The following is a 10,105-nucleotide window of genomic DNA, read 5'->3' as shown; positions in this document are numbered from 1 at the left end:
AAGCAGTCATAGACATGTTCCTCAGGCTGTGTTCTGGTTATCTATGGCCAGGTAATGACTACCCTCAGAACTGTGGCTTAAAACAGTCATACACACTAATTTTGTTAATAAATCTGGAGTTTGACGGGGGTCAGTGAGACAGTTCTTGCTCAAGTGTCTCTAGTGAGATTGCAGTGAGAGAGTGGCTGGGGTCACTCAAAGGTTCCTTTACTCACATGTCTCCTGCTTGGACTGGGAACACTCAAAACCGCTGGGACTAGAACAGCTGGGGGTCCTTGGGCATCCCTCTAGAGGTGATCTTTCCGTGGTGTCTCTGCATGCTGGTCTCAGGGTGACTGGGCTTCTCACATAGCAACCAAAGTTTCTCAGAGAGAATTTCCCAAAAGTAACCAGGAGTTGCAATGGCTTTTTCTAACAGAGACTCAGAAGTCAGGCTGTATTAACTTTTGCCACATTCTGTTCATCAAGGCAGCCACAAATGTCTCCCTCTCCCCTAACTACCCCCTCAAGTTCAAATGGGGAGATAAAGACTCCACTTGGCTTTTAAAACCATAGCAAACTTGAGAAGTTTTTTGTTATTGTTGTTTGTTTCTTTCTTTGTGGGCTTTTTGAGACAGTCTTTTTCTGTTGCCCCTGCTAGAGTGCAGTATTGCAATCATAGCTTACTTCAGCTCTGAACTCCTGGGCTCAAGTGATCCTCCTGCCTCAGCTTCCTGAGTAGCTAAGACTACAGTCAGACATCACCATGGCCAGCTAATATTTTATTTTTTGTAGAGACAAGGTTTCACTATGCTGCCAAGACTGGTGTCAAACTCCTGGCTTCAAGTGATCCTCCTTCCTCAGCTTCCCAAAGTGCTGGGATTACAGGGGTGGGCCATTGCGTCCAGCTGAGAAGTCTTTAAGCTACTCATGTTGAGGACGACTAATGTTCAGACTAAATCTAAGTCCTTGTAAATTCCTAGATGGAAATTAAAAAGTTGGCCGATCATGGAAATAACCCTAAAATATTAGTAGTTGTATAACAGAAACCAAATTATGTGTGGATATGAGGTATTTTTTTCTCTCAAATTCATCTCATTTTACCTCATTTGTATTATTTTTACACTTGCAACAACAACAATAAAAATCCTTCCACAACTGCACTAACTACAGCATTATCTCCTACTCATTTATCCCTTCTGTAGGATGTAAAGATTCCGAATAGATTGGTTCAACCAAAAGTTATAGTTAGGAAAAAATTCTGAAAAACCTCAAAATGAAACAATGTCTATAGTGGATGCCTGACCACTTCTCACTCTTCCTCTTTGAGAGAACTTTGTCAGAGCAGAAAGTTGACAACCAGCAAAATAGATAAGGAAAATTTAGTACCATCCTTACAACCGAAGTCCTACTTGCCTGCTGGTCTGCAGATTCAGCCCCAAAATATAGGACCAAATCTGGTACACCTCAAGACTGATGTCCTGGACACTGTTGTGTCCTCTAAGCTTCAGCCTTCCCATCTAACTTTATCACCCATTTTGACCCCTCTTTAGAGTAAGGATTCTGCCTTGGTGTACTGGTGGCACTATAGTTCCTCGGTCCCAAATTTCTGTGCATCATTCTGGGGCCCTGAACCTCTGCTTGGCTCTGAGTTCCAGACAACCATACCACAAATTCTGGTTAACATTTTTATCCAAATAATCATAGTGTAGCTACGAACCCAGAATAGTATATAAAGTGAATTTCCTGCCGCTATGTCACTCCACCAAATTGGAGTGACATGGAGCAGTGTCATGACCACTTGAATATTAAGATTTAGACTAATGCCCACCTCAGGAGGTAAGCTCCCTAGCCAAATTTCTTTCCCTGGTCCTGGCTCTTATGTTACTAGCTTAAGTTGTTCTCCCTTCAATGTGCCATTGAGTTCTTAATATGCTTAACAATTAGACTGCATTAATAATGACAGATAGGTAAATATGAATTATCCATTATCTATTCCAACCACTTGAATCATATCTCTTCTTCTCTCATGTCTTGAGTCTCACCTTGTGGACAGCATTTAACTCTTAAAATATGCAACTTTATTTATGTGATCCAAGTTTGCATTTCTGTGAACCTATGACATATCTAGGTTAATAATTCAGTAACATCCTTTATTCAATACAGGCAAAAAACTGATCATTAGAAACACAGAGTTGAAATAGCCTAAACTACCTGTTATGAGATATTTAGAACACAACATTTTTGGCATAAAGTTTATTCTGAACATAATTAATCATATTTTGATTATTCAGAAGTTGCTTTAGAAACATATTATAACATCTACAGCCATACCACCCTGAAGGTGCCCGATCTCATCTGATCTCAGAAGCTAAGCAGGGTCGGGCCTGGTTTGTACTTGATGGGAGAAACATATTATAAGGCTGACATCTCATCTTTATGAGCCTCAGTTAACATGAAGTTGTTTCTGGAAGTGGTTTATCAATTGAAAATGCCCAGTTAATGGGGTACCGGATAGTATAGAGAGTACCTTATGGTATTGTAAGACACTGCAAAATGAATACCCTCCAGAAAGCAATAAAAAGAAAATAACCAGAATGCTACATCTGTCTGTGGTCTCCATAGGTCTCCTCAGGTTTTAAATATCGAAATGCAGCAGGGATGCGCCTTTACCATACACAACCTCCTTCCTAAAACATCTCGTGGCTCACTTCCCACACATTTCTTCTTGCTTGCAAAAATAAAAAATAAGACTGCCCCAAAGTCAGATCATCATTTAAACTCTGGATTTCCTTTACAGAAAGTTCATAATCTATTTGCTGCTTACATCCAGATTAAATGACAGAATCAGAAACCTACAATGTCATCATTTGGTAAACATCTCAGATTTAATAAATTTGCCCATAACATGTTACCAAGCCTTTTGGGGTTTAAAATAAACTGTATATCTAATTCTAAGCAAGGGACCACGCTCAGTTCCCAGTTAGATATGAATTCCCCCACTGAACTATCATAGACTTTAATCTGCATGCCTATAATTTGGGGCTGTTGGATCATAATACACCATATTTATCTACTTCTCAAATCATCCCAATTAGATCTAAAGGTCCCTATGGACTAATTCTAATTTCATAAAGTTGATGCTTCCTTTTATTAGTTTAGAACTGAAAACTTTCTGAGTTTCTCAAGTTGAGTCTTAATTATGTTAGATGAGTAAAGTAGATATTATTATGCCTGTGATACAAATAAGAAAATCAAGACACCAAAAATAAAGTTACTTTCCCAGGATCCCCACAAAAGGAGATGCTGAAGTATTACATGGATTTACTCTGAAAGAAAAGTCTAAATGGTTAACTGACTTCTAATCTGGTATCCCCCAAACCCTTCCCAGCCTTTGTATTTTCAGACTAAAAAGTCATCACCTTCATCGTGATGCATATGCAACACATGCCTCCACCCTAGATGTTCTTGCTTACTGCACTAGTCTTTCCTGAGTCTTTGCTGTTAAGTCATTCTTACAATTCAATGACCTATCCTGCATGCAGTATTTAAGTTGCAGATGCAGTCACCTTTGCATCACCTGTCAGAACTCTACGAAATATCACGAACATGGAAGAGTCTCAAGAAATATGTGCAGAATGAATACATTTATAATTACACTCAGGTCCAGCACACCTTCTTCACTAGAGGCCCAGCAGCAACTTGACCATCTCTGGCATATCCCTAGAAGCCCATCAGTCACACGTATTAGCAGAATGAAATAGAAATAATACTGTTTATTTACATATGCAACATCATTTTGTTTTGCATACTGGAAAGCTTATGGGCTGTGAGTCCAACAGACTTAGATTTAAATCCCTACTCTGCCATTTACTAGCTCTGCAAACTTAGACAAATTACCTGACTTTCCTGTCAGTTTTCTTATGTATAAAATGAAATAAGAACCTCTTTGTGGGGTAATTTGAAAGATTACGATAATATAAGTAAAGCCACAGGCACATACTAGTCACTCAGCCACCTGTAAATATGCTAGCCTCACCTTCACCTCTTTTTAATGTCTTTTTGCCCATCAGAGAAGCTCTTCTTGTCTCCGTGGTTCTCAAAGACTGTCTTATAGATCTATGACAGCTCCTTAAATATTACATTTTTCAATGACCATAGGCAAAACTCTTGGCAATTCCATACTTATATACATTGGAGCTTTTTACATATAATACTTTTTTGACTATAGATTGTATATATATATATATATATTTATATATATTTATAAATATATATATAATGCTTTCCAATATAGCTCTCTGCAAAGCATTTATACTCAAGAAATGATAATATGTGTTATTTGCATTTATCACCTATGCATTTCAGCTGGTAGGAAGTGATGGGGTATATCATATTCTAAAAAGTCTTAATTACTTATATGGACACGTTGCCAGGAGACTTTTCCTGAGTCATTACTGGGTGGCACAGTTCTTAGCTCATGATTAGGGTGATTAACAACATTTCCCTTAATGACTGCCTTCAAAGTCATCATCCAGACCCCTTTGATTTCTTGAGAGAGAAAGTTGTGTGATATCTGGCTCCTTTCTAAAAGTCAAGGGAATCACTTGTTTTTCAAAAAAATAAAAGGGACAGGGCAGTCAGTGCCCCACCCTCCAGAATGCTGTGCTACACACAGGGCCACAGGATCACTGGATGCACCTCAAAGAGGGTGCAAATGTCTGAACTCTGATCTTCCCTTAAATTGTTCCAGCAAAACTAAGAGCATTCATACATAAATTGCATGCCCTGATTTGGCCACATAAACTTCATAATAAGATACTGGATAACTAAGACCATACCTTGAATTTAGAACAGCTTCTGGAATATCTGCAATTAAACACCGGCCCTTTGAAGTGAATGTCTTCTTTGCCCAAATCTATGTATCATGACCTAATATCTTATTTCTCATTCCTCTGCATTTATGAAATTATTTAAATAAATATTAAGCAGCTTATTTACCAACATTCAATTTCACAGTGATTATGTGGAACATTTATTTAACATGATTAACCACACAATGGAGTCACTTTTCATTAGTAAAACTCATTTTTAACATACCCAATAAGTGTCCTAAAAAGCATTATGGCTTCTTCAGACTACCTCATATAGGTACATTTTCATGGCCTTCATTCTAAGGCCTCAGCAACAGCGTTAAATGGAGTTTAAATCTCAGTCTTTTCAATATGCTAGCTAAGTATCATTTTAAGTGATCAGTTTGTCTATTCATCCTGACTCAGATGAACTATATGACATCTATGGTTAATTCTCAGTAACTTAGGTAGATGCCTTATGATTCTGCCCTCTAAATATTAACCTCAATCAAAATAAATCTCTCTCTTCCACATCATCGTTCTGTGATAAAGGTCTTGTTATTTCTTATTGCACTTCCTTCAACTCAGTCAGTAAACTTGGCAATCATATAAATAGATACCTAAACCCTCATATATCTCAGAAAGGAAGCCACTAAACAGACTATTTATATTATTTTTTTGTCTCTGAAACTCTTCCAAGGACCAATTTAACATTGCTTATACTCGTACAAGACAGAACAGATTTTCTAGATGTCTGCTTGAATAGTGGCCCATTTTAAAATTCCTCCCTCAGGAGGTCAATACTGACCTAGCCACCAATGAACATTGGCTTTTAGTAGTCTGAGGAAGGACAGGGATTATTATATTAAATTACAAGGAAAACTGAGGAAGAGAGGTGAACTAACCTGACATCTAAAGAAAAAGACTGAATTCCAAACGTCAGAAAAATTACATACTCACCCTACACCCAGAGAGGTAGAAGAGGAAATAAAGGATACAAGATCATAACAGGAGGGGGCATTATGGAATGGTATTACATCATAAGCTCAGAAAGCCAGTCTTTCCAAAACAATGTCAAAGCATAAGCAGGCCGAAAACAAGCAGTGTGTGGGACCGTGGTCAGCTGTCCTCAGTAAAAACAGAGGTGCCTGGCTGGAAAATGTAGCTTGCCATTATCAGTGAAGGTTATCAACAGGGCAGCCTTGTTTAAAGGCTAGAAGAATGGCCATTGTAGATGGGTGCCAAAGCCTCAACACAACTGTCCAGACTTTGGCACCCATCTACATAGAGAGAGAAAGAGAGAGAGACAGAGACAGAGACAGATAGGATGTGCCCAATGACTGTGTACACACACACACACATACACACATATATGCCACATCCTATATCCTGATTCTGGGAGCAAGTCATGAAGGAAGCTTTTGGCTTGGGTTTTTTGAGTACATTCATTTCTCTCTCTCTCTCTCCCTATTTCATTAAATGCTTTACAAATTTGGTTAGTAAATTAGCAGCCATCTCTAGTGCAGGAGGAACAGAATAGTGGGTTGGGTTGAAACTTCCATATCCTGGTGAAGGACTGACAGTCAGCTGCCAGACAGACTGAGTTTATTCACAACCTCCTTGGACACTGACCACGCCAAACTTATTATCTTCATTTTTCATGGTACTTTTTAAAGAATAACTTTGATTTTTTTTTTAAGAAATGACTTTGATCTTGAGACATACAATGGATGTTGGTAGGTCGCTGCTTCATTACTGCAGCATTTCTGAGAACCAGGGAGAAAGGAGCTCATTCTTTCACTTATTCTACCTGGTTTGATGGTGCGGCTTACCTGTGGTACTCTGGTCATGTAACCTGTTGGCAGTACTCATGCCAATCCACTTAAGCCAAGCTTAAATATTTTTCAAAGGCTAAATATCTGCCTCTAGCCATAAGATCCACAGTTATTAAATCTTTCACCAGTTTCTTTTCTTTCGCCCTATTCTTGACAGCAATGCTTTATGTTTTATAGAGCAATGTTTTCTCCATTATATAGATTCACTATTTTAAAAAGCTGATGATGCAGAGATCCCAGGAGATATTTGTATCATAAAATATGATGTTCACAGGAATGATTCCAGATGCACATTAGTATTTTTAAAGCTTATAGTCTCTTTGAGGAATTCTTTCTCACACTTGGAACATTCAAGATGGTGTCCTGGTTTTGAGAAATGTCAAAGGGAAACAGTCACTGTCAGCAGATTGACACTGTGACTGGATCTGCAGTAGCATCATTCACACAGTCTTACACTGTCAACAGTTAAAACTCCATCTGCCCAGAGACCTACTATAAAAGATGCAGGATTTTATATGTTAAAATAATTGGATTACAGAAACATTGCATCTCTTTAGTTTGCCCCAAAGAGTGTGCTTCCTTTAATAATAAGTTTATCCATGCAAACACCTATACTTGATCTTAGCCAAAAGCCGAGAAGTGATAGGGTAAACATCTATGAGAGTTTAGAATGTGCTAGGCCCTGTTTGCAGGTCTTTAATATGTTGACTTATTCAGTCCACCTAACATTGCTAAAAATAAGCAGCATGATTATGCCTATGTTACAAAAGAGGAAACTAAGGCAGGAAGAGGTTAAGTCATTTGCCTGAGGTGACAGAGCTGAAATCCAAAGCTAAGATCAGATCCAGAGATATACCTGACCTTTAGAATTATGTATTTCATTGTCTTTAAATTTTACTTCAAAATAAAAATAACTATAAATAAATATTGAAACGTATTTACTGCCTCACATATTGAAATATTTAGGGTGAAATATTTAGGGTGACGGGTACTGATGTCTTCAATTTAGTTTAAAATGCATTCAAAAGAAGGTGGGTTGATGGATGGAGAAAGGAATGAATCAATGGATAAATATGTGATAAAGAGCACTAAAACATTAAAACCCAAGTGGTGGGTATATAGGTGTTCACTGTAAAATTCAACTTGAAATGTTTAATTTACTTCCTGAAGTAATGAGTAAAAAATTAAAAGCTATTGCTGTAGCACTAATTCCAGGAGTTAAGAAAAGAAAGTGGTGGGGTAAGAAATGGGGAGAGATCTGGACAGAAAGAATAAGGGATAGTTGTATTAGTTATCTATTGCTGCATAACAAATTACTCAAAAACATATTGGCTTAAAACACCACACATTTACTATCTCATAATTTCTATGTCAGGAATCCAGAAGTGCTTAACTGGGTAGTTCTGGCACAGGGTCTGTCATGAGGTTGCAGTCAGGTTGTGTTCAGGTAGTTTAGTGATCAGGAAAGAGGGCAAGCTTCTCTGCCCTTTTCTTTTGTTTCTCAAGGCTCCAAAAATGTCTGCTTTTCAGCTTGTCAGAGTCACAGTGGTCAGGATCATTTGTTCTCTTTAAGAGTCCAGGTGACATCCACCAATACCACTAAGGGTATTGATTGAGCACCTACTATGCGATCCAATAATGTTAGATGCTATGAGAGAGGCATAGAATTATAAGAAATCGTCTTGTGGAATGTCAGTGAGTACAAATTTACACCTTTACACTTAGAAAGAAGGGAATTAGCCTTTGTCTTTCATTGGGAGAAATTCTGAAAAATTTTAACAGCAACAACACTATGAATTATGTGTAATTTCTTAACTCAGCTTATTTTTTAACTGGGGACCATGGGCATTTGGGTCACTTCCTGTTGGAACTTACTTGTGTTTCAGGACCTGTTCAGAGCTGATCATGTCTCCACCACTTCCATTTCATGATGGAGTGCTGCTGTGCACACCTGACTTTATCTCATGTGGACCATCACTGCACTGACAAATAACACTAGACTTTTAATCTCAATCTTCCTCGTCAGTTGTTCTCCACCAAATTCTTATCTATGCTCCTAAAATAACCAGATGACATTTCCTGTTGGAATAACAAATCCGATTTTGAATCGCTAGTTTTGAATAGTTAAATAGCTGTATCTATCCTCAAGTACTAAGGATAATGTGAGGATGTGCTTTTAAAGCAAATTTTAATATAGAGTCCAGTGAAGCTCTATAATTATCCTTAATTTTCAGATAACATCTAAGCATGGAACCATTCAGATTCTCTGTGTTCAAGTTTTTAATGTGACCCTAAGCTACTGACACAAATTTACTTACATTATTCTGTCTTTCCTGTTACTATGGATGTGATTTTCTTCTACCATTTCTCTTGGACTTGTCAGTTCCCACCTTCCCATCCTTGTCAAGCCATTCTTCACAGGTAGTCTGACCTTGGTTCCCTTTTACTTCTTGACCCCAAACGATATAGTCATGGCGAATCCATACAGACAGAAAATAGATTAATGGTTGCCAGGAGATGAGGAAAAGAGGAAAATTGGGAGTGACTACTAAATGATTACACGGTTTCTTTTGGCGTGACTCTCTGAAATGAGATAGTGGTGATGATTCCACAATACACTGAAAACATTGAATTACATAGTTTTGCACTGTATGCTTTTGCAGTGGTTAAAATGGTGAATTTTATGTCATGTGAATTTCATCTCAATTTTTTAAAGAGCCAAGGCTAGACTTTTTCACAACCTCACCTAACCCTAACTCAAGACGGTTCAGTGGGAATTCTATAATCATCTAGATGAGGAGGTTTTTCTAGCGTGATTCTTCAGCCTTGCCTTCCTACCTGGCTTCACAGAAATCAAGTCTGTGTCTTTGCTGCAGTTTTTCCTAATTCTGTTGTCCTTCCTTCCTCAGACATGGGTCTAAGCAACAGTGAAACTTAAGATTCCTTCACCATCTGCTTATGATAGCAAGCAATTCTACTAAAATCTCGCCTAAGCTTTTACAGTGGTTTTAAAACATATCCAAAATTTTTCAGTATTTCTCCCTACAAAAGGTGAAACCTAATTCCCTTCTTTTTAAGCATAGGCAGAACTTAGTGAGTTACATATAACAAATAGAATATGGCAACAGTGATGGTGTGTGACTGGCTTAGAGAAGGCATGGCATCTCCTTCTTGCTCCTTGTCTTGGATCACTAACTCTGGGGAAAGCCAGCTGCCATGTGGTGGGGACACTCAAGCAGCAAATGGAGAGACCCATGTAGTGAGGAACTGAGGCTTTCTGCCAAAAGCCATGTGAGTGAACCGTTTTGGAAGCAGATCCTATAGCCCCAGGGAAGGCTTCAGATGACTAAACTACCTGAACACATCCTGACTGCAACCTCAGGAAAGACTCTAGGCCAGAACTACCCAGTTAAGCATTTCTGAATTCCTGACATGGAA

This window comes from Rhinopithecus roxellana, chromosome 8 (genome assembly GCF_007565055.1).
Source record: "Rhinopithecus roxellana isolate Shanxi Qingling chromosome 8, ASM756505v1, whole genome shotgun sequence".
NCBI classification, from domain to species: domain Eukaryota; kingdom Metazoa; phylum Chordata; class Mammalia; order Primates; family Cercopithecidae; genus Rhinopithecus; species Rhinopithecus roxellana.
This window is presented reverse-complemented; position numbering follows the sequence as displayed.